This window comes from Coturnix japonica, chromosome 7, assembly GCF_054131305.1.
Source record: "Coturnix japonica strain WE chromosome 7, WE-NBRP24, whole genome shotgun sequence".
Classification (NCBI taxonomy): domain Eukaryota; kingdom Metazoa; phylum Chordata; class Aves; order Galliformes; family Phasianidae; genus Coturnix; species Coturnix japonica.
In genome coordinates this window covers 19,288,462-19,313,399 of record NC_140669.1, presented here as the reverse complement: position 1 = coordinate 19,313,399, position 24,938 = coordinate 19,288,462, and the positions used below count along the sequence as shown (strand labels likewise).

Genomic DNA, 24,938 nt, shown 5'->3' with positions numbered 1-24,938 from the left:
AATGAGCACAATAACACTATCTCGTAGAGCACATTTTTAGCTGCAAAACACTATTTGCTATGTATTTGCACCAGTGATAAACACGAACCTGCATGCTGCACTGGAAATAAATAAATAAAATTAAATGTGTGCTGGTGGGGGTGACCTGCTGTTTTACAGCTGATATGATGATGACATTGCTAGTAAATTTTGCCCACACAATCCATCTTTCAATGGTCTGTTCAGCAGAAGTCAGAAGGCTCCAAGCCTGGACTACTTGGTGGGTGTGGTAGGAGAGTCTGGCAAAGACTGGGAGCATGTTCCACAGTTTTCAAATTGGAATGGAGTCTGATGTTATTGTATTGTGAGGGTAACATTGTCTTCTTCTCTGACCTGTCTCTGGAAGATGATGTCTTCAGCTGAGTAAACACGATGATATAGTGATCAGAGTGGAGGGCTGGATCTTGAAATTTTTCTTCAATGGGGGCTTTACATGTCATCACTCCAGCTTTTGTTGGTGACACCATGTCTCACTACCAGTAATGATGCAATACAGGAAACTGCCCTTCAGTTCCATATTGGTTTAATAGGTCCTGACAAACTGGCATCCAGTTTGCTTTTTTGTGTTCCTGTATGAGCATTTGTTGGAACCACCCGGCACAAACCTTGTGATGTTCCAACTTTACCACAGTTTCCCATGCACTGAAGCTGATATTCAATTCTGTAAATAGTTCCTAGTCACAATCTGCATATTTGCATGGATGAGATGATTAAGATGCTCTTTATTTTGTGGTGTGACAGCTGTGTATATCAGTCAAGAACATAGTCTTTTATATCACTGTCACTACTGCTGACACGCACAACCCACCACCTCACTGTTCACATGTACACTGCTTGGTCTCCAGGAATGTTCAGAAAGTGTTGAGGAATGTCAGTGTGTCAATGGGTGCAATTTTTTCCACATGGAGGAATTTAATGACACATCTTTTCTTCATCTGCATTTCCATGTCAGACTCTGTTCTGTCAGTTGGCCCCTCTGCTGCCATCTGTCACATAGCAACAAAATAGGACAGAGTGTGTGTGGGAAGATTTAATTTCTACTGCCATACCACCAACATCTGCCTCTAATGTTGTGGGCCAACATAATCAAAATGGGAGGCATTACTTTTGGAGCAGATGCCATGCTTTGGTCAGGGGAGCATGTTTCTGCGTATAAGTAATATATAGAAGAGTTTTAAATGTGACAGTTGAGTGTGTGATCTTAGTACAAAAATGCAGCTGTTGCTATCACTTGAAAGAAAGTCAGTGCCATGCAGGATAAAGAGGGATGGGATTTTAGGGTCTTAAGTCAGCAGTCCTAAATTGCAGTTGATCCCAAGCTGAATCACAGGAAGTCCTGCTTCAGAGGAGCGAGACTTCATTTTGCAGGTAAGAGAAAATCTGGTAGAAGCTCCGCGTGTTTCTGTTCCATGCCCTGCACGCATGCCCTGACACAGACAAGAGCAGGTTGGGGCTTTGTGCTGTCGAATCTGCCTGTGGATACAGTGAGTCAATTCTGTAACAACTCGAGCTGTGTTTAACCAATGCTCTGTACCTAGCATTAGTCTGAATGCAGATTGCTATATTCCTGAGAAAGTGCATTTATTTATTTTATTGTAAACAGTAATTTTGTTGTGATCCCGGGGGATACATTTGTGTGAGTAGGCTGAGCTGACACTGGATGGCACTGTTGCACGCATCTGACAGTAAAAGTCGTACCTCTTAGCGCCCACACGCCGAAAATGAGGTTTGGGGCACTTTAGCTTACCTGTCGGTATGGGATTACCAAATATGCCAGCAGCAGCACTGTAATGCTGCACACACACCACTGGACAGGAGGCATCCAAAGTTGTGTGTTACCATGCGATTCTAATATTGTACCACCTCCCAGTTGCTGTCTTACCACTTCTGTGTTCCCTCAGGACAAAAAAAAAAAAAAAAAAAAAAAAAAAAGCCCAACTTTTTTTCTTAACAGGTTGATTAGATGTGACTGTTTTAAGTAAAATGAAACACTAATGAGAATGAATATTCTAGTTCCTCTCCATGCCCTTATTTTTAACCAAGAAGTGTGAGGAATTTGGGTTTGGATTGACTCAGTGTCAGAATAGCCTAGCTTAGAACCAACCAGACCAAACCAATTTCATTTCATTTTCTCTACAAGTAAAAATGGCACTGCTCATTTGGAAAATAATTTGCTTTTAAAATATTTTTGCCTTTTTTTTTTTTTTTTAATAATTTATAGCATTTTCCATTAAACTTGTTTCGTTACTTTATTGGGTATTGTATTTGAAGGAAAAATAGGAGATAGGAAGATGGTTTCAGTTCTAGAAAACTTCTGAGGCATATATTGTCCTTCCTCGTTCGGTTCAGTCTTCAATTTCTGTATTCTTATACTTCTATGAGAACGTGCATTTGATATGAGACACAAGAGTTTTCTTTTAATTGTAGTAAGAAATTGCACATTGATAGGAATTAAGCTGGACCTCTGTGTTCTTAATGCTCTTTTATTTCCCCTTTTTCTTGAATGTAAGAGTAAATAAATTGTAGAAGAGGTTTAAATTCTAGCCTTGGGATTTCTTTTTGTTCATGTGAATTATCATGAGGTTATGTTGCCATCCATCTATGGGATGCTTTGATCCAAAATTTCAGTCATTGTTTCCACATTTAGGGGCTGGAATGAACATCAAAGAAATGGGTGTACTGAATTTACTGAATGCCAAAGCAGTACAATAACATGCAAAGGATATAAGGAAATCCCAAAGGTAAAATGTGCTGCCAAATCTTGCACATAATAGAAGCTCTAAAGTGACAGTCTGTCTTTGACAAATGCCCAATGATATCAATGCCAAGGGAAGGAACTAACATGCTGAAAGGTGAATGAAAGAGTGGGGAACAATTCACTGCATTTATACATTTCCTCACTGTGTTTTCACACAACAAGAAAGCAGATGAAGTAATCATTACTAAGGTTTTCTACTAATCTGAATCTTTCCTGGGCTTATAATTATTATTTCAAAACAAAGCATGGTTAGAAAAAACTTACATACTGAAAATAAATAAATAAATAAAAAAAAACTAACCATAAAGTATGTAAAAAATGGTTCATTCTTTCTTCTTTTGACAAGTTCATGTTTAATGCCCAGATGGTATTTGCAATATGTTGCTCTTTCCTGGTTGATGGATTCCTAAATGCTTCAAATAGTTGCAGTGGACAGTTAAGGGTTCCATATGTATTCACCAGGTTTTCCACCACTCTGGACTAACAGTAATTAAAATGGATGCTATAACGTAAAAACATCGCTGCACAAAAACTAAAAACTTAACTTGTAAAAATCCAAAACCCAGTTATTAAATTCATTTTATTTTCTTCTCTTTGAAAATAAACAAAATCTAAGGCAAACAATAGGCATCAAACATTTAAAAAAAGGCTACCTTTCCCAGCATGTACAACACTTAGCAGAAGCTAGCCTCAGGTTATGTAGCAGATCCTAGAGTGCTCTGGTGTACTAAGGTTTCTCAGGGCCTGTATGTTGGCATTCTTCAGAGAGAGCTTTGATAGAGGCCCGCTCATGTGCAGTGCTCTCAGTGCAGCCTGCAGAATATTCAGAAGGAAGCTGTGCTGTAATACAACTTCAAAGTGGAAGGTACAGGGGACCTGTTCTTATCCTGATAGCTTTCTGTCCTATCTCTGGCAGCTGAGTAGTCACTTTCAGCTTCCAAATGCTGAGAAAGATACCCATCTTAACTTGTCCCGGTAGGTGGCCAAAAGCATGGCTGCCACGTGACATGAGCACTGCTCAGGTGATGGGGACGTCACCAGCCAGCATTTTGACCATGTGATGGCAACATGATGGCTGTGTGATAGAAAAGTCTATATGATCTTTTACAAAGACAGCGTCAGTCTTCTGAGGGGAAAAAACAGCTTATCCTAACCTGAGCTGTGCTTCCTGTACCCCAGCCATAGAAGTCTGAGGAGCAGTTTAATAGGTCTAGGCAGTGCAACATTCCTTCAGCTCACTGACTGAGGAAAACACTTCTGACTGGCATAGGGCTACATTGAGACTAGAGGGAGTGTTTCCATTGCCTAATTATGTGGATTTTCAGTTGCTGTTGGCTTTGGGGCAGCCCATTAACACCTCAAGGTGTACCATAACTTAGTTACTTGGACTCTTGAAGCATCCCCTGGAGGCATATGAATGGTTTAAATCTGCCTCTGTCTTGCTCTTCCTCCCCCTTTTCCCTTCCACCCTGAAACTACAGGTTTTCTACTATGCTTTTGTGAAGTGTAGCAAATAATGTAATTCTTTATACATATAACATCCTGGTTTGTGCTAGCAATTAGGAAACTGAATGCTATGCCCAGATGGGGACCTGATCCTGTATGCCTTGGCTCCAGTCCTGCATTAGATTTGTAGGGAGTGTGACCTACATTCTCTTCCAAAGAAGGCTGGGTAGGAAAGGACATCTGGTTTGGATTGTGGTTGCTAGTAAAATCTCTTATGTAGCAGGGAAGAGAGCTGCAAGTGGTCAGGCAGAGATGCATCTGTTACAGTAAGACAGGATACATGCAGTCACCACTGAAGAAAATAGACAAGGTAAACTGGCATAGGTATTGCATTGCACTGAAGGAGGAAATGTCTAGTCCAGTACATTTTAATAGGCAGATACCGTCTGGGCCCGTGCTAGCTACATGCTAACATTGAGAGTTTACTTATACTGACCATAGTGAAAGTGAGATGTTCAGTGATAAAGAAGGAAAAGACAAAAACTGTTAAGACCTGTGAGGTAGACAGGCAGCCTTTTTCCCTAAAGACAGAAAACGCTGCTTGCAAGTGAATTCTAATTGTTTTCAGTGCAGAGTTAACATCTCTTGACTGTCCCTAAAGACTTACTGCTTCCCAGAAATCTGGGTCAGTGTGTTACTAAGGTATTTCTGCAACTCATCTGCCTCACTGATCTCTATTGCATCATCCTCTTTCCTCACAAAGATACTGCTGGAAGTAATGCTGGGCAGATCAAAAGATCTGCAAATAGAGGGTGCAGATATAGAGATTAGAAATTCAAGTGGGACTACCATGAAGCCTCCCATTTGACAGTGAAGCTACAGTCTGAACATGGATGTGTTGCTATATCCTTGGCATTATAGGATATTAACTTACTATGACTATTAGTGATATTTTGAGTTGTTGAACAAACAATGCATGGAGCAGCTTTAGCATAAGAGTTAGGAATTAAGCTGGCAAAACCCAATACACAAAAATAAACACCATCAGCTAGCACAAGGATTAAAAAAATGCAAGTAATGGCCAAAGTGTTTATTTGTAGTTTGCAATGAAACAACACAATAGGTCATTCATGAGTATATTAACATTCATATTAATGGAAAAGGTATCATGACTAAACATGAAAACCTGAAAATTTTAATAATTAATCATGATTATAAAAGAACTGGCATAACAGACATGATGGGGGAATTCATATGGCTGGTATATTAGTATAGAGGATACAGATAGTTCAGGAAGGACAGGCAGGGTGAAAGCAAGGAAGTATGTTCTGTGTTCTGCTGTCTAAAGTGGAAATCAAAGCATATGCATGATGACGATGAAGAAACAGACATGGGCAACCTCCCAGTTAGGGTCTGCTACAAAGCTTTAAATCTGGAAGATAAAGTGAAGGAAGTTTCTTATACGTAGCAGAATCTTCTAAGGTCCTGTACTCCATGGGATTTAGCTACCCAACTGTTGAGAAAGCAATATTGTGGAACACTGGTCGGCATATTTTTTGTTGATGTGAGTTAAAGTGAATCAATGTTCCAAATGAGTATTTTTTTTTTCTTCCTTTATTTCTTTCTTTCTTTTTTTTTTTTTTCCCTCAAGGCTGTTTTCTAATTTTTAAGAGGATTCTTCAGATATTCACTTACTGGCTTTCCCTTGGTCTAAAGTACACTTCAGAGTCTTTTGTATTTACTGAGCATGTCCCAAGCATCCTCTGTGATCTGATGATATCTGCGCTTTGCTTAAAGAAAAAATGGCAGAGATAGCAGGGAATTCACCTTCTCTATCATTGTTGATGAAAATACAGGGACATTTTTAAAGCTCGGTAAAGATCAGACTCATTTTAATCTGAATTCAGATTAACTGTAGAGTTAACTCTAGAGTTTGGGGTTTGAGTTGAGAGCCAGACTTATCTTACCTTTTACCTTCATGAGAGAAAGTATCATGTCAGACACATGACTTAACTAGACCTCAGCCAGGAATAGACGAGTCATAACTCATCTTTCTTAACTGAATGATTGGTACCCTATTCTGCATAACTTTATTTTTCTGATGATAATTGCATGCTGCCTTAATGAATGCTCTGTGATACTGGATGCACAGTGTGACTGTGCCTTGACTTTTTAAAATCTTGAAAGGTGCAGTGGCTCAGGGAGACAAAGAATGGACTTTGCTGGCATGCAGTTGATGCTGAGTATCTGTAATGTCCTGTTCTGCTCAGTCAAGTAATGCTTTTTTTTTCTGACTTTCATGGGCATTGAAAGAACCTGAGCAAATGGCACTTTGCAGAACTTTGCAGAACATCAGGGGCAACTTCTCTTGAGTGATATGACTGTGTCAAAACTCACAACGCAGATGAAGAGAGGAAGGTAAAAGAAGCAAAAGCTTCTCTCCTTCAGGAGAAAAACTCTTCTGAATGTGGGAAACTGCAAAGTAAGCTCCATAGAAAAGGAAATAGGGTGCTGTGCCAGCTGAAATATTTTTCACCTTTTATTGGACTGGACTCTATTAAATGCATCAACTGTAGCAGCTGGCTGGTGTAATTAACACCAGCTAGAAGAAGGGTAAAAGCTCGGCTTAAAATAAAGTAAGGGCAGCACAAATCTTTTAATACTTTTTTTTTTCCCCACACACACACTTCTTTATTGTCCCAGAATGAAGTGCATCATGACCACCTCAGATTTACCAGTTTTGGAGGAAACAGGAACCATCAATGAGAAAAACTGTAAAATGTCAAATGTAATCCTAGTTCCTTCAGAAAGGGAAAAGAGGAGCAAATGAATTCTGATCAACCACGTGCATTATTATCCAAAGATTTTTTCCACAGTTCATAATGTATTTTTTAGAAACTGATGACCTAGAAGTAGCAGTCAATATGAATTTGGGAAATTAATCCACTTGGCAAATAGGATTTTTTCAAGAGCTTATCATGTCAAATCTATATCGTTTCTCTTAAACAGAGTAACTGGCACAAATAAAGAGGAGTGTAAGGTAATAGATATTCTATCTGTCTGACACTTTGTCTGCATGACACGGTTTTGAACAATCTTCTCAATACAGCCAAACTGTGTTGTGAAATTAACATGCCTGAACTGGCACACTACATCAAGTTTTGGGACACAAAAGACACAAATAAATTAGCGAGTCCAGAGCAGAAGAACAGGTCACAGGTATGACATATCTGAGGAATTAGAAGTGTATTGTATTTCTTTCTTTAGAATAAAGACTGATGGACTATGAGAGCAGCATTTGATTTCATTTACAACAGCCTTTTACAGGAATTATTTATTCCTTCTGGTGGATAGAACAAATTTGCTCTGGTAAATTCAAATCAGGCCTTAGGAAAAAGCTTCCTGACTCTAAGGCTAGCAAAATGCTGCTTTTTACTTATTTACTTTTTAATTTTTTTAATATTTAAATATTTTTTATTATTATTTTAAATGGGGTTGTTGAGCCTTCATTACTGGAAGTGTTTAAGAATGGGTTTAAGAGGGTTTAACATCTGTCATAGGTTAAACCTGGTCAGAGAGAAGGGAAAGACCTCCCAGGGATGACTTATTTTCCATTGATTCTCAGAAAGACAAAGTCAAATGCATGTAAAGCTGTTGTTGCTGCACCACCAACGTAGGAGATACATTTATAGCACAAGAGAGTATTCATGCTTTACCTTCCATGGGTAGTGGCAGCCACTGAATTCAAACTATATTGGTATAGAGGCTGAAGTTTCCAGCCATCATCACTGATTTGCTTTGTTTTTACTCGTGATAAACTAACATTAGTCTTTGTTACCTGTGCTGCAGTCAAATTTCTGTGTCATTGACACACCTCTGAGATGCAGATGGGTCATAAACTTCTGTTTTGTGTTGTGTTTTTTTTTTTTTAACCGGTTCCTTTGCTATCCTTGTATTTTCCTTATTTATTTGTACTCAGCCTTCTGTAGCTTATGGTGAGTAATGAAGGAATTTATCTGAGCAGATAGTCTTGCCTGAATACATGATACTTCTGAGTTGTGATTAGTTTCCAAAGTCCCAGGTAAATTAGAGCATTTGGCTTTTTTTCTTGTTTCAGAACTTATTATTGAAGTACGTAAAATTTTTGAGAACATTAAAATGTACAAATGTGTGTTAGTTGGTTGGATGCAGTAAGATTTTTCTGGCATGAAAAGCCCAGTATTTATGAGTTAATTTAATCAGAGAAGAAAAGTATTGAGTAGGTGACGAAGTAAAAATGATGACTATGTATTATGTTTTTGCCACGCAGCTGAACAAACACATTCAATGACAGACTTTGGCATGAGCTGCAAGGATGTTCTTGACAATGGCATGAATAAATATTAGGTGCTGTACACAATTCACTGCATTCCAGGCCTTGAGCAAAACCAGGTGAGCTTTGCCTGGAAAATGTGGAAGAAACAATGAAAGCATGTTGGGAAAATGTAAACATGTAAAGTATTCTCCCCAGCTGCTTTGCTGTAACATTTTCATTTGCATCAGCAACAACTCTGTCTTTTTTATCTGTTCTACTTTCATTACACTTCTAAGAATCAATTAAAATCCCAGCTGCTTTAGAGTTCATGGCAGGCACTTCAACAATATTGTTTAAGCAAAGGACTTTATAACTGCTAAAAAATATACTGGTCAGGTTTCATTTCCATTGCAGCAACTGATCTACAAAAATATAAAAGAAAACAAACCCTTTGAGATGTTTGGTGGTGACTACAGAAGTGGAGATGATGTCTCCTAATAAATGAAAGTGAAGGAGATGAAGGTTGGTAGATGCATAATGAAAAAGGACAAAAAACAGATCTTCAGCCTAGAAGAGTTTGAATAGCTGAAGATTTATGCTGTCTTGCTATCTGCCATTGTGACTGCATTTTGATTGTGAGCTGTTTGGATTTCATTTCTAAGTTTGTTTTGACAGCTGATTTTCTCTAAATGACCAGTTTACCAGTTGTGTGATATCTGTTCCCTAGCTGTTTTCTGTTATTAATCAAGTTGGACAGTAATTTTCTGCCTCAAAAGGCCAAAAATCAGGAGACATCTTGATCTGCTAGAAACTGAATGTGGGTAGTTTAGTTTGAGTGTTAGCTGAGAGATTATTTCACCAGACCATTATTATACCTATTAGAGTCACATCTACATACCTATTCATAGGCACTTTTCTTCCAGATTATTTATGCCTCACCTATGGATGGGTATTTAGTTATGCTTGGTGAGCTTTCTTTTTCTCTTTTCCTTTTCCTTTTCCTTTTCCTTTTCCTTTTCCTTTTCCTTTTCCTTTTCCTTTTCCTTTTCCTTTTCCTTTTCCTTTTCCTTTTCCTTTTCCTTTTCCTTTTCCTTTTCTTTCTTTTCTTTTCCAGGAATTGGCATGTATTTCAAGAATTCTAATACAATTTTCTCGTATTAGAATACAATTTCAAGCTGAAAATTTGGGCCCCAGGATCTTAATCAGATAATGTAATGCTTGCTTCATAGTACTACTCTTTACATTAACTGTATCTAGTGTTGTGACATTTCCATTGTATCTCACTGGGTTCTTGGCAACAGAGGGAGTACTCTGGGAGCATCATGTTTATGATATCTGTCATTGTCAAAAGACTGTGTTTGATACACAGAAAAGATGTTGCTTTGAGATATTTTACATTTCACCTATCTTTTGTTTCATTCAGTAGTAGGTCTAATCATGCCTAATCTGAAAGAATCCCTCCCTAAAAGGGAACCTCTGTGCTTGAGATTTTTTGTTGGTTTTTTGTTTGTTTGTTTGTTTGTTTGTTTTTTACGTAGTCTGCTGCATCCTAAGACTTCAGAAAGTTTATATACAGACTAATGTTCAACTTGTACTTGCGTAATCTCTGAATTTTTTTTGTCTAAGATCTTCTCCCTTAGAACCTCCAGTGCAGGAGGAATATGCTGAGAGGAATGCAGGGCACAGAACTGTGTGAGTTTCTCCATATTTTTGAACATGGCATGAGAGCCTTGATATCATCTTCTCAGTTCCAGAAGTTGTATGTGAAGAACATGTAGGCTTACTGTTGTGAATCAGCTCCAAAGAAAACCCCACTGGAATGTTTCCAATGAATTTTGGAGCACGGGCCACTATTCTGTTTTACAAATGTGCTAAGTACATTAAGACAAAACTTCATTTTAGAAAAATGATCATACTGAATAGTTAATTAGGGCTTATATTTACACAACTCCTGTAGAAATGATTGTTTTGTAGATGTTGTTCATGTTTTGTATATGTAAGCAGCAGTAATGACTTCAATTTTTGGTTAGTTAATAGTATACACAAGAATACTAGGAGGATTTTTTCCTTCTCTCTTTCTTGTATGTTTCAATATGTGTACAGGCAGATAAGGCCTCATTGCTGTCAGCTGTATAAATAGAGATGGAATATTGGAAATATACACATTTTGACTACATTATTACTTTAATTCTTCATATTAGTCAGTAAGATTATTTTGTGCTAGACTTCATACCGAATGGATTAGAATAGTTTCTGATTTCCAGGACAGAAGTTTTAGGAAATCCATGGATACTCAAATATTGTAAGTTCCCACAATGCTGCAGGATCCCAAATGAGTGAACAAAGCTTTTCACTTCTCTAATCTACTGTACAGGTGGTTTTTTTTGGCAACTGATAGTAAGCAGACATTGCTTGCTAGGAAGTCTTTCTTCCTTTTTCTTATTTTGGATGTAATTTAGAATGAAAGTTAATGCTGTCATCATACAGACTCCAAAAATAATAACTATTAATGAAGTAATATTTACAGTAAAACTCAGGGTATGCTATTAGATTAAGGTTTTAGGTTTAGCCCAGTTGGAACAAATGTTGGAATAGAAGCTTTCCAACCCCAAGCAACTGTGGCAAAAAAAAACAACAACAAAAAACAACCACTCCAGGTTCTGTCTCTCTCCTGCCCATTTGATCAAGTTTTTTACAACAGTGACTGTCTAGAATATCTCAGAATATTATTAATTCTCCCATTGGCAGAAGCAATTCTACATCTTCCTAAATGTCAGGTGAATGTGTAGCTACCATTCTGGTCATGGTGAAAATTTCAACGACACTGAGTGTCTGAACACCACTTATTCAAAAACTTCAATAGGATTTAATGATTTTTCTTCCTATTAAAATATATCAGTGAAGGAATTGATAAAAAGTTGTTTTCCATGATCTAAAAATATTTTCTCCATTTTCTGAAGTAATTAAAATATTCAACAAATACGTGTGCAATTCTTTGTTGCCCTCTTGAATTCAAATACTCCTATGGAGTTTTCTACAAGAAAACTAGATATTTAGAAATATGGGAAAATATAGGTTTAAACTTCAAAAAATGAGGCCTAAGCAGATAAGTAATTGTTTGTGAATGGCATTATGTAGAAATGCTGAATGTATTGCCATATGTTCAGAAAAACTCTGAGAATATGATTTGAGTAAATCATGAATTTAGTGTGGAATTAAGTGTGTCAGCATTTGAAATGCATTTTCATAATGATAATCAATCTTAAAAAGTTGGGGAGAATTGAGGAAGCAGCAGCAGATATTTGTAGACCAGTTACCTGGGAACCTTGTTCTCTGCAAGATTTTCCCATAAAACTGTTCTTATCCATCCTTAAAGAGTGAATTGTGTTCTCATCTTAATGTACAATGCAATTCAAATTTTATGCAAGAAAATGGTTTTAGATAGTTGTAATTCTGTTAAGCAACAATAAGGTTAGACAGGAAAAAAAAAAAAGGTCTTCAGACAAAAAAGGCTCAAAATTATGCTTTTATAGTTTTTCAAGAACATATACTTAATAAAACTGTGGGGTAAGATGGTAATTTGCAGTCCTGAAAACAAATAAATGAACCATAAGCATGCAGGATTCTGCAGGAAAGTAAGTTAGAAATAGTAATTATTTGAGTTATCATTCATGCAGTTCCTTTGTTTAACAAAATCATTTCAAACCTCGGCAGCACACTCCTAAGATTGACTTGAACTCTCTTTGTCTTGCTTTGTAGCTAATGACAAACAGGACTCTAACCTTACCTTCCAAACTCTGTATTATTTCTTCTTTAGCTAAATAAATGCCTGGCACAGCTTAACTGTGCAGTTTCACAGTTTTCTTTCTCTGTAGCAATATTTAAAGAGTTTCTGTCCTCGGCTGGTTTTCCCTCATTGCTCCAGCCCCTCCAGTTGTTCTAAGTGTTACTCTGTTCTTGTCCACTTCTTTTTTCAGCACTATTTTAAAATGAGTCCCAGATCCTTGATCCAATTCCTGTGTCCTTACGAACAATTGTGTCAGCATAACTGAAAGGTTGGGATAGAGCAGGAATGAAGGTTGTGTGCAGAAGAGAGATCTCCTCACACTAGAACTACCCCTGAAAATCTTTTGAGATTATAGCTGTATAATCATCTACTGTAGCTGTATAGCCATCTGAAGCAGAAAAAAACAAACAAACAAAAAAAACCCCACATTTGTCTAGAGAAACCTGGTTTAGAAAGATTAAAAAGAGAGAGAGAGAGAGAGAAAGAGATTCTAGATTTAATTCATTAAACGCACAAGAAGATACAGACAGCTCACATCAATGCACCTGCTCCCCACTTTTTGGCACAACATAAAATAAAAGAATAAGTGTTTCATTCTTAATGTATATTATCTGGTGTCTGGGTGTAACAACCCACACATGCAAGCAGACATCTGTGCAAGTCTTCTTTTCCCCTCCTGTTTCTGATGCTTGGCATGGGAACTAAGGAGCACAGCCTGGAAGCAGGGGCTGGAGGTGGCTGCTTAGCATGGAAGATGCTGCTGAGTCTGGTCCTGTCAGCAGCAAGAAAGGGAAAGAGGCTGTTGCAAAGAAGGACTCGGTTGTGGTTTTGATTTAAGACGTGTAGCTGGGTAATTAAACTGAAAAAAAAATATATTGATTTAGGGAAATGCAGATGTGACAACTTCTGTCAGCTTCAGTTCTATCTGCGTAACTTTTTGAGGTACTATTTTTAAACAGTGATGTAATGCTTAACTCCTTGTTGTAGTCTATATAATGCTAGTAGTCATTCAGAAACTCAAAGATCACACTCTAGATTTTTCATATAACTATCTAGATGTTTCATATAACTTCAGAACTGGAAATACTTAGATCATAATCATTATCTGTGGGTTTGTCTGACAACCTGATACCATTTTTTTAGTGAATGGCTTGTTGAGTTTTCGTAATTTGCATTTTAGATTTTTTGTTGCTTAGTTCTGTGTCGGGAGGGGGCGTTTTTAGTGCCAGTAAGTTTGTCTTCAAATTTCTGTATGAGGTTACCTGACTAGCAGGAAACAGAATTCAGATCTTTAACTCTTCAGGGTACTGTATTTGTTTTACAATTAATTTGTTTGACAAGTCACAGCCTTGTCTAGATCCTGCAAAGATGTTCACAGGAGCATGATGTGCAGGCAGCATGCCTCTCTGGCTGCTCTCTCACTCTAAAGTGGTGGGATGCCCTCTGGAACCCTGGGGCTTGCTCAGCTTTCCTCTCCCACCTGTTGATCTCTCTGAATCTCCCAGCAATGCCTTAATAGTCCTGTACTTTGTCATAATGTGCCAGGAGCACCGGGTAACCCCAGCAACATGATTCTTTCTAGTACAGAACAAGTGAGGGAATACTCCTGAGAATTGCTGAGCTGGTGGGAACTGTGACAGGCTGGAGGAGCTCAGTGATGGGAAGCAGCTTTGATGGGGAAAATCACTGGTGAGGCAACAGCTGCTTCAGGGTATGTGAGCCAGCCCTGGGCGTGCTGTGCAGGGGCTGGAGCTCCAGATTTTTTGTCCTCAGAGGTTTCTTTCCATGTGGGCTAAGCAGGCAGGCGGCCTCATACAGATCACATGAAAGCTATTGGTGGCTTCCCAAAATAAGCTCTCCTCACAGATGCTTTCCACAGTGCAACTGTATTATTTCTGCTGCTCTCAGTCCTTAGTGGGGAACTGTCTCATTCTTCCTATCTCAAACAGCCCTATACTGACTCAGAAATTTCCTCAGCAGTTCTGCTGGTTCCTTTTGTCTTGTTTACACTACTTACCTAAGCAGTTTCTGCAGCGCTGCACTATGCTATGTGAAGTCCATTAGCTTTATTTCAATTACATTTGTTTATTGTTGTGTTAATTATTTTCCAAAGAAGAATGCATATTTTTAATAAAACACTAGATTTTCTATCAGTTCTTTGGACAGTAAACCCCATTTGATTAGCTCTTGGTCTTTATTCATCAGCCACTTCTTTTTTTTCCAGTTTATAAAATTTATAATAGACTTTATAATTCCCAGATAAAGGGAAAAAGTAGAAAGTAGCTGATAAATGCTTGTTATTGTGCTTAATTTTTTTTTTTGTCGTGATGGACAGAAATAATTTTCTCCAGGTGCACTGCTATTATTATTAAGCCAGTTAAAAAGCAGAATCTGTTCCAAGTTTGAGATGATACCTTCTTTTGAGTTATCATTTTATGTGCTTATGTATGTATGAACTGCAGGTGGCTATTCAATAAATCCATTTTTCTTGTCATTAATATTAGAAGATCTCCAACCTCCACTTGCATGCTTTATTTATGATCAAGTTCTTGCAATCAGAATTGTGATCTTTAATAAAATGAAATGTATGTGTCTGATTGAAAGAAGCATTAATCATGCAGAAAGCAACCAATACACATTTATTTCTTTTTGCTATATTGTCCCATTGTATTTCTGTAGGTTAATCATGATTTGTAAGTAATATGTAAACATATTTCCAAAGCAGTACTTTCCTGGAATGCACTGTGTGGCAAAGTAAACAAGAGTTTGCTCTGTTCCCTCTCTGTGTGCTCAGGGCAATTCAGTGTTACCTGCACTTTGGCTTCTAGGTGTTTCTGCTACCTGCTGCCTGTGAGTGTCAAACTGACGGAGCCACAGCTCCTGAAAGGATGATTTTGAAATAGCAGTAACACTAAACTGGTTCTCATTTTCTACAACCTTACTGAAAGTTAGCTTGTTCTTTGGGTGAAGCGTTAGTGCTCTCTGAATAAATATAAATGATGGGTATTGATATTTTCTTTATTTACATCCACCTCCTGTAAAATGCAGCTAATCTGTGAGTTTGTTAATATTCTTCTTACAGCAACTTGAATTGTTTATCTAGCGCTACCTTTACTGCAATCAACAGATCAAAACTAGGCAGTTTGTGGTACCTGAATAGATAAGAACATTAAAATCAGACGAGAAACTTCTGTGTTCCACTGGTGGAACACTGTCAGGCAGACACAAGACACTGTGCTGGATATGAAAACTAGGCACTGGGTAGCTAAAATGGGAATGTTCCCATCACCTGGTACTCCTGCTTGGACATTGTCTACCACATACAGTGTATCATCACTTGTTGAATAAAGCTGCAAAGTATGGGGGGATCCTGGTGCTGCAGGCCCCAAGGGGTTTTGGCACAGTAATGGTATCGATGTGCTGAGCACTGCCAACACTGTAGTCTTCTGAGTATGGCCAGAACTTTGGGCACAAGCACGCCTGAAAGCTCAGGTGCCTCGGGGTTTTGATGGCTGGGAGATTGTGTGCAGATGGGCGCACAGTGGTTAACTATTTCCACCTGAACTCCACTCTTAATGCTCTGTGAGCTGTAACCTAATTTCTGTAGGAAAAGCTTGAGCACTAAATCCTTAATTGTTGTAAACTGGCATAGTACCACTGAATTTACTGAAGCTCAGACTGTTTACACTAGAAGATGCTCTGGCCCTCTGTCATTAGATGTATTCCTCTGTAGCCAAGTCAGCAAACAGCAGGTAGTAGAGGCAGCCTGTTATGGAGGAGCCAAATTAATGCCTGTTGTCTCACTGGGAGGTCTTACTCTCGTTCTTCCCTAATTTCTGTCGCTGTGCCGATGTAAAATAGAGGTCATTGCCACTTAGAAAAGAAGTTATTTACTTTCAGACTGAAGCTACACAACAGAAATTTTGTTTGAGGGCTGTGTGGGAGTAAGAAGGGATTTACAAAGATATGCAGCTGTCCAAGAAGAATATCTATACAGCCATGCTTTCTCTTCCCATCATTTTCTTTCTCTGCTCTCTACATTTATTTTCTGCTTCTGCTCCTTTCTTTCTTAGTTAGAGAGCTGTTCCCATTCAGCAGCCAAAAGCCATTCAGGACTGGCACTTAGTGAAATACAGAACTGCAGACATAGTAGGACAAGCAGGGCTTTTGAATAACTGATGGTTGAAAGGCGCTATTTGGCAGCGATAATTGTGCACAGAGCATTGCCCAGCTGCATTGCTCTGTTTAATTACTTGTCACTGTATATATTTTATAACCCTTTGTTAGCCTTGAAAATTTGCTTAGGCTGATACCCAAAACTTGAAGTTGGTGCCACAGCTTTAATTGAAGTATGAAAATATTCCAGCCCCCTGCTTCCTCTCAATAGTGTCTGTGGTAAATTCCCCAAAATTAAGAAAACTCCCAAGTGGTCTTAAAATGCTGCTGCATATTGTTTCAAATTGTGGTCCAGAAGTCTTCATACAGCAGATATATTCTCAGAAGGACTATGATGAAATAACAAGTTTACTTCAGAGAAAATCCCATAGAACTTCCCCATGTTTTTTCTGTGTTTTTATACTAATTTGCAGTATTAATAGCAAGAGAATTCAGAAGTGTTGAGGAGAAGTTTATAAATGGCTCTCTTTTGAGCCTAATTAGACATAAGCAAGAAACTCAGAGAATGAGTTTGTCCATGCGTTGAACAAAGATAGTCTTAATGCCCCTCATTCTGCAGGTGAGTGTACCTGCAGATGATATGCTTTGCTTTTTTACCATCAGTATCCACCTTCTATAGTAGATACAGCCAACAGTTAACTTTCATTGGAACTCAGTATGTCATGCCTGCATTTGTGTATTTCTTCTCCAACTTAATGGTGACAAGGTTCCAATCTGTCCAGAAGCTGGGAAGGTGAGTTTAGCCACCTGTCTGTGTAGAAAATTTGCTGATGATACTGTACTTCTATGGTTCTTAGAAGTGGCGTACAGTAACCCAAATACAGCACTCATGAGAGAGATGGCACTGAGACACATTGATACAGCTACAGTGATAAACTAGTATAGTGATACCAGTAAATTTTTATGTTAAAGTAATCCTGAAGACAAACTCTTAATATTCTGAAATTGCAGATTTGCAGTATGAACAATAATAGTATAAGAATTTCAGCTAATAGAAGTATTTTGCCCATCCACAAGAGGCCAGAACAGGATTACCTTGTCACAGTGTATTGGTGCTTTGCTTCTTCTAATTTTAAATGTCTTGAGGGAATGGAGATTTCATCATTTCCATAGAGACACTATTTCACAGCCCATAGATCTTTCTGTCAGGAATATTCACCCTACAGTCTCTCAAATTTTTGCCTTTCTGCAAGGGAGGTACCAAAACTAGTGAAGTCCAAAGAAAGTTCCAAATCATTTCCTCATTAAAAAAAAAAAAAGTCACAACATCAAAGACTGAATGCTTCTCTCATCAGCTCCTTTAACAGTTTGAATGCTGGTCTTCCTTAAGTGTAAACATAAAAAAAAATAAATAAAAAAAAAATCTTAATGTCAAATTAAGCAGGAATTCTACAGAAAGAAATAAAAAATTCTTCTGAGATAAAAAATATTCCTCTGATTGACTTCAGTAGATTTCCTCACATAACCTCCTGTATCTGCTTTAAACATGAGGGAACTTGAGCTGGTTTATAGTCAGTGAGACCTTGCAATGAAATGGAGAAGTGGGAGTTAACTTTACAAAGATACTGGCTTTCTCCCAAGCAGTGAGTGCTGACAAGTATAACCACATTACTGAAATCACATCAGCAATGTGATATATTAAATAAAAACATGATTGTCTACAGCCAAAGTAGTTTGTATTTTGTCCATGAAAAAGCATTGTGTTACATCAATCTGTCCAAAAAATGGGGCACATCAGAAAACAATGTTAAGACAGCTTTTAAAACACATCATTGAGATTACAGCACCTTTAAAAATAAACAGCACTGAATACCAACACAGGTAAAATGTCATTGTGAAACCCAGATCTGAAATTCAACGGCATGCTTTATAGCTTTCCAGTGTGTGATAAAATCTGTTCACCAGATGTACTATCTGTCTCCTGTGTAGCATACTTGAGCATCATCTAGGCCTGAGGCCCATTTATTTCATGTAATTGCCTTCCCTGTGCACACCTTAGGGCACCCTAATTCTCCATTTTATTTCAGACACTGTACAGGGTACCATCTGGTAGTGTTAAGCTCATCTCATTTTATTGCACTATTGCAGGGGCTGTATCCAGCCCTATAGTATTCTTCCAATGGAGAGAGAGTTTGGTTACTGCCAGCTATTTATTTTTGCCAGGAATAAAGTACTTTTTAACTATACGCATGCAGAGTTCACATGTATATCAGTCTCGTCTGAAAAGCAGGTCACTGCTTTTCACCCCACATGGTTAAAAATAAATACCTGTGAGGTACCATGCTGGTATTCTGGTGCTGTAGCAGGACTGGACAGTGTGATTTTCTTTTACCTTGTAGAGCAGAAGCTCTAAATTCTTCCTACTCCTCCGAGTAATTATATCTTTTTAGTACCTCATTTTCATTATTTCTACTAAAATGAGTAAAAAATTATTGTATCATATCTAAAAAAGGCACCTTACAGTAATAGTTTAATATTTAAAAATAGCAATATACCTTTCAACTGTACTTTGCTGCAAAGTTCATTTGCTGTTCATAAGCCCAAATTTACTTCTATACCTCATGTTCCTGCAGTCAAAAATGAAGTTGAGACTGCAGAAACTTCACTTATTTCTAGGTTCTTCTTCATTGTCTCCATTTTATCTCCCTCCTTTTGAGACTTTGCCATATATTTTCCTGGCTTTATTATAATTATTATTATTATTAATAATAATATTAATAATAATAATAATCTCTTTAGTGCCAGCAATTTTTTGCTCAAGGTTCTTGCCACTTAACTGTCAAACTCCCTGATTATGCCTACAAAGGGAGGAGGTAGGAATTGAAATATCATCAGTTGTTCCCACCATTTCCAGGCTCCATTTTTTACACATGAGTTTTCAAACCCTGATTTTGCTGGCAATAGGCCTGAAGCACATCAAATGGGAAAGTGCAACATCCTATTTGCTGCTGAGCTAAATTCTACTTACCTGCAAACTTGGCTGAATTCAGAGTAGTTACAAGCTGATAAAGCAGATCAGAATTGTCCACATTGCAGAGATTTACCACTGTAGGAAAGAAAAATAAAAATAAATAAATAAATAAATAAATTATGATAGAAACATCACGTGAAGCAGATTTGGCTCCAAGTGAGATGCCCTAGAACAAAATACACAAATTGCCATGTTCCTTAAATGAGTAATCAGCTCCATAGAAATAGAGTACTTTCTATCCCAGCTCAATCTTATGCTCCTTCTGAACCAACTCCAAATTTCTCAGATATAAAAGGATTTTTAACTATGCAAGGATATGGGAATAGGCTGGTAGTCTTGAGGAAAACAGATTCCATTCCTAACGTCAGGGGCAGCATGAAGGAAAATGAAAAGAACTACTTTTCTCTCTCAGGATTTTTTAAAACTAAATCACATTTTCATCGCATGCCTTTCCTTCAGTGCTTTCTCTATTGGCAATTTCAAAATCAAACTAAAGCTATCTAGATTCAAAGTAACACCTGCCTTCCTCCTTCCCCTCCATAGCTATGTCTCAGCTTTGGAGTGGTCATTGAACAGGGTACCATCCTTTTAAGAAATACATGTAAGTGTTGTCTGGGAGCAGTAGTTACATCAGGCAGTGGAGATTTTCCCATAAACCACAGCTAGAGGGGTGGCACATGTGATGTCTTATGCAGTTTTTTTCACCCTGGGCAGTAGTAGCACAGGTGTCTTCTACTGAAAGAGTGAAATATCCCACTTCTTTCAAGTATCATTTAAGGTTTTCTGTAAACTGGCTTGATGTGATTTCCCTGGTGCTGCTCAGCTCAAGTGTCCCACTTCTCACCTGTAAAGATCTGGGTAGAACTAAATGTGCCTGAGTGTTTCCAGGTGCTAGGCCAGCTTGTCTTAATCTATCCCCAAAGGAGGCAACTGGTAATTGTACCTTTGGGACCCCAGAAGTGTAGCCATTGATGTTAGGTAAGCAAACAAATTCTCCTGCTGTTTCCAGTTCTGAAAGTAACTCTGCTTCCATAACCTGCTGTATATGATGATAGCAGACTTTCTCAGAAAATGGTGTGGTGCAATTCTGGTGACCAGCACAAATTGATCAGAACACCAACTGCTGTTTGGATGCAGTGATTTTCCCCTTTCTTCTGACTTTCTTATTCATGGACAGCTAATAGCCATAGCATGGCATTAACAGCTATGTCTGGAAATGCCACCTTCCAGGTAAAATTAATTATCACATAATGAAATATAACATAAAGGTAGAATTATACTCCTTTGTGAGAATTCTGTATGTTTTATGTGTGCCGTCAATGACAAATGTAGGTAGATTCACCTGGATTAGCTGTCTGTTTTGATCTAAAGGATGGGTGAATTAAAAGAATAACTCTATCATTATTTGTTAGGAAGAGTTTATTTTACTGTGTTCAGATTCTGCTAAAATCAGGACTACTGGATTGTAACTTGACAAGCTTGATTCTTACCAGCCATACAAAGTGCATTTATCTGTTGTTCTGTAAATCACTGGAAGTGCCCAGTGAAAGAAAAGATTCATATTTATTTTCCTGGATATTTCCACCTACTTTAGCTTTCGGGCTATCTCATTGTGTAACAGCATCAATGATAATCATAGTATGGAGGCTTATTCTTCCCATCATCCCATCAAACAGAACATCCCTATGTTTCTGTATAAATCCATCTGGAAGCAGCTGAATGTCTGAACTAAACCACTGAGGCCTTGGAGGAGAAAGAGCTCTGAAATTCTAATACATAACAGTGGAAAGATTTTCTGCATACTAGGAAATTAAGCTATGACAAAGGGAAGAGAATTTCAGAGCTGGAAAGGTGCATCAGACAGGTGTATATGTAGCAGGGTACCAGACAATATCTGCTTGAAGACTGGACACTTAAATATAATAAAGACCATTCACTTGGCATAGCAAAAAGAAAATACATAGATTTTTACCATTAAAAATGCAATGTGATAATTGGAGCTAAAAGAGGGAAAAGTAATGGCACATAATCATTTCTATTACATTTATTTTCCATTAGTAGAATGCTAATTAACCATTAATCATTTAATGATGTGTATGTAACAAAAGCAGCTCAAAACAGAAATTGTCTAAATGAACATCAAAGAATCCATCAAGGTGAGAACTGACACTTCAGAAGGAAGAGGTTTAGAAATCGTTTCCTCTTACAGAAGTTGCAGCCATGGCATACTCAAGGTCTCTGTTATGACACCAAAGAGTTATGACTAGCCAGTCAGTCTTTTACTGTGAGTGCTTGCAGTTAAATGGAAGCCATACTAAAACAGACTTTACCCATCTCTGCAATCAAACTGGGAGAAAACTGTCTCGGGATTCATTGGACAGTGGATTCTGAAAGCATCACATTCTTACGAAGGTTCCATTTGAGCTCATATGATGGCTTCCCACTGCTCCCAGTTCCTACTCTGAGCTCATTTCTGTTAGACTGCCATTGCATGTTTTTGCATGCATAGGTCCCTCGGGTGCTGTGCAGTCAGACCTGCCAGCATTTCCTGTTTATTTCAGTCTCTGTTATGATATTGGAAGTAACATCTCTGCCTGGAAGTATATTAAATGAAGTGTGCATGCAAATTAGTAGCAAACAATCTCCATTTTACAGAAGATCCTTGTTTGATTGGTTCATCTTACAGGATTTAATTCTGTGGGAAGGGCTGGGCCTCTTTCACTCTATAAAAAAGTCCCAAATAACCAATCCCTACAACTGAGAGAGTGAAGATTAAAATTAACCATTGTGTAGTAGATGAGAAGTAACTATTTTTCATAGGCTTTTTACCACACTTTGGGGATTATGATTTCATATTATGCAAATGCATTTTATGAAACTATAACGCAGAAATCTCCACTATTGTTAATACACATTTGCAGCCTAGCATGAGAAGTCTCCAAAAGAGCCATTTTGGTGACTTGTATCATTGTGTATTATGAGTAATAAACAAAACATGGCTTAACATCATCCATATTACAGAACAATAATAATAAAAATTGCATCCTGTCATTAACATGAATTGACAGCATCTCTCCAGAAAGACATCTCACCATGAATACATGTTAAACAAAATGAAAGTGCTTGAATCATAGCTGTAACATGGACTGCTTGGGACAGATCTTTTGGTTGAACTGGGAGAGTCAAAGTGTAATCAAAATTCTGCTTGTATTTCATATCTTTTAGCTTCATAGTAATAAGTCATTACCTTTGTCACTGGAGTAGTTGGCTGCATGCTAGTTCCTGATCCTGATCTTTACACTGTAGGTGGGAGAAAAAACAAAAAACAAACAAACAAACAAAAAACCTTATCAATGTCCTTGGAAAGATTCATATAAAAAAATCCAGCTCTGGTCTGTTACTTACAGGTGTGCTCCCATTGCCACTGATTTTGTGGATATCAGAACTGCACTGTATCAGTTTCCCTGTATGTTGCATACAAAATCATACTAGCCACTTTTGTTATGCTCCAAGTGTAGAGAAATGCATCCTCCTACCATGGCTTCTGTGGAGTCACAAATTGTCAGCCATAAGGCTGTGGTGTGTTACAAATAAAACCAGTACTCGCCTAGTGCTATTACTGGTGTTTCTGGTATGCCACAGTAACTGGGACATTTTATCTGCTTGCCAAATCTGAAAGATATAGAAACAAAAGGGAAAAAATAGCACCACTTCCCTGTACTCCTGATGATTTTAATAATGATATTTTTCCAGACCGGATGAAGTCGTAATGTTTTTTTCTTTGTCGAATATATTCTGGTACTAAATTAGGTTTAATCTACCTGCTTGAGAGACTTCCAGTGTAGTCATGCCCATATAAGCTGAAATATTACAAAGACTTTTAATGTCTTTTGTAGGTTGAGTTGACCACAGGTTCTGGATATTACTACTTGAACATAGTTATGTGAGATTTAATTAGAACTGCCTTATAACTTTATCGTAACAATCTCTCTGCTTGTAAAGATGGAAAAAGATTAACTTAATAGCACAGTTCTGTAGAGAAAGCCAGAAAGAATATGCTCTGGAAAAATATTATTTGAACTCAAATATGTGTTTTTTAAAGATTCCTACAGGTATCAATTAAAAAATAATTCATATCTAAATTGCATTAAAGGCATAAGTTGTAAACAGGAGAAAGTAAACACTTGAAATTAAATATTCCATGTAATGAAAATTATTTATGTATGAAGCTCTTTTTCCTCCTCCCCCCCTTTCCCCCCCACCCCCACCCCCGCCACTTCACAAAACATTTTTGAACGTAATTTTGAGACTTAGAAGTACTTTTCTGCTCTTATAGGCTTTTATTAAAGGGTAATTGTTATCATTTTTATCTTTGCTCTACTCAGCTGATGCCACTTTGCAACACCGGAGGCCCGGGTTCAAATCCCCCCTGAGGCGCAAGTGGTAGAAGTGCCACTCTGCTACACAGGAGGCTTGAATCCCGGGGGTTGGACTTGATGATCTCTAAGGTCCCTTTCAACCCGCACAAGACTGTGAGACTGTGACTGTGAGACTGTTTGGCCTCAAAGATAACCACTAAAATACACAGTTGCCCTAAAATGATGAACATAAGATTTATTCAGTTACCCTTTAAGTACTTGGCAAGTTAGTTCAATTTTTCTGCCTCTAATTTTCTCCTCACTAAAATCCTAAATTTTTCTAATTTTCTGTGCTATTTTAATTAGTCTTTTCTCCCTTATTTGTACCAGTAAGCAGTCTTATGGGCTTGAGACTGTAAATCATTCATCCATTAAAAACTATTTCCTCGTATTGCAAGTTCAATTCATTTAGAAAAGAAAAAACCTTGGCGTGAAACAGAATTATGCAATGTCATGGACACATTAACATTTGGATCAAAATTTTACATTGTGTCAGCCAGTAAACAGTATAAATGGTTCAGATTTGCAATAAATAATTGTCTATTAATACCTTGGCGTGGTGTAGCAAATTAAAGTCTCACTTCAGTAAGCACAGATGTAGGTAGAAGCTGAGGCCTAAGAGGGATACTGCCAGGAAGCATCTGAAGGGAAAGAGAGCATCATGAAGCATTACTGTACCTATCCGACAATGGCAGCAATGTACACAGACTTAAAGAGCAGTAGGGAAATGTAGGGGGAGTAAGGATGTAGGTGTGTTTAAGTCTAATCAGGTGAGATTTAGAACCATTTGTTTTAGATGCTCTGGCAGATGCTTTGTTGTGGAAGATTAAGAGAAGCATTTTATAATGCAGCATTGTGTGCTGTTGCATACAGAGCAGAGCCCATAATTCAGGATGATGGGGATATCTGATACTTAGGGACCTCTTGGGTCATTAAGTTGGGTCCTTTGCTGTGGTAGTCAAACATCCCCAATAATCTTATCTGTAATCATCCTTTGTTGCACTGTCATATTTTGTAGTTTTTAGATTGCTGTCAATTGTGTTGAGATT

At 37.8% G+C, this 24,938-nt stretch overlaps 1 protein-coding gene and 2 long non-coding RNA genes across 15 annotated transcripts in view; 1 reads left to right on the top strand and 2 right to left on the bottom strand.

Moving 5' to 3' along the window:
• LOC107316667 (uncharacterized) overlaps nucleotides 1-24,938 on the top strand; it is a 365,025-nt gene that overhangs the window by 135,953 nt on the left and 204,134 nt on the right. Inside the window, exon 1 of one of the 12 annotated variants that reach the window (XR_014948031.1) lies at nucleotides 879-1,407. The exons of the other annotated variants lie outside the window; for them this stretch is intronic. The gene's annotated coding sequence lies outside the window, so the exon portion shown is untranslated. Of the gene's footprint in view, nucleotides 1-878; nucleotides 1,408-24,938 lie in introns of those variants that run through there. 12 annotated transcript variants of the gene reach the window in all.
• On the bottom strand, nucleotides 12,773-22,773 carry LOC146760105 (uncharacterized). 2 transcript variants are annotated; one of them, XR_014948041.1, is made up of 4 exons: nucleotides 22,719-22,773; nucleotides 19,469-19,546; nucleotides 17,536-17,824; nucleotides 12,773-13,183 (listed from the first exon to the last, which is right to left on the bottom strand). It is a non-coding gene; the product is annotated as an uncharacterized LOC146760105 (long non-coding RNA). The 2 variants fall into 2 exon arrangements; XR_014948042.1 differs by lacking the exon at nucleotides 17,536-17,824.
• Nucleotides 22,896-24,938, bottom strand: part of LOC146760104 (uncharacterized) — a 63,856-nt gene continuing 61,813 nt past the window's right edge. The window contains exons 2-3 of the long non-coding RNA XR_014948043.1: nucleotides 24,440-24,530; nucleotides 22,896-23,143 (exon numbers count right to left, since the gene is read on the bottom strand). This is a non-coding gene — a long non-coding RNA (uncharacterized LOC146760104). The remainder of the gene's footprint in view (nucleotides 23,144-24,439; nucleotides 24,531-24,938) is intronic.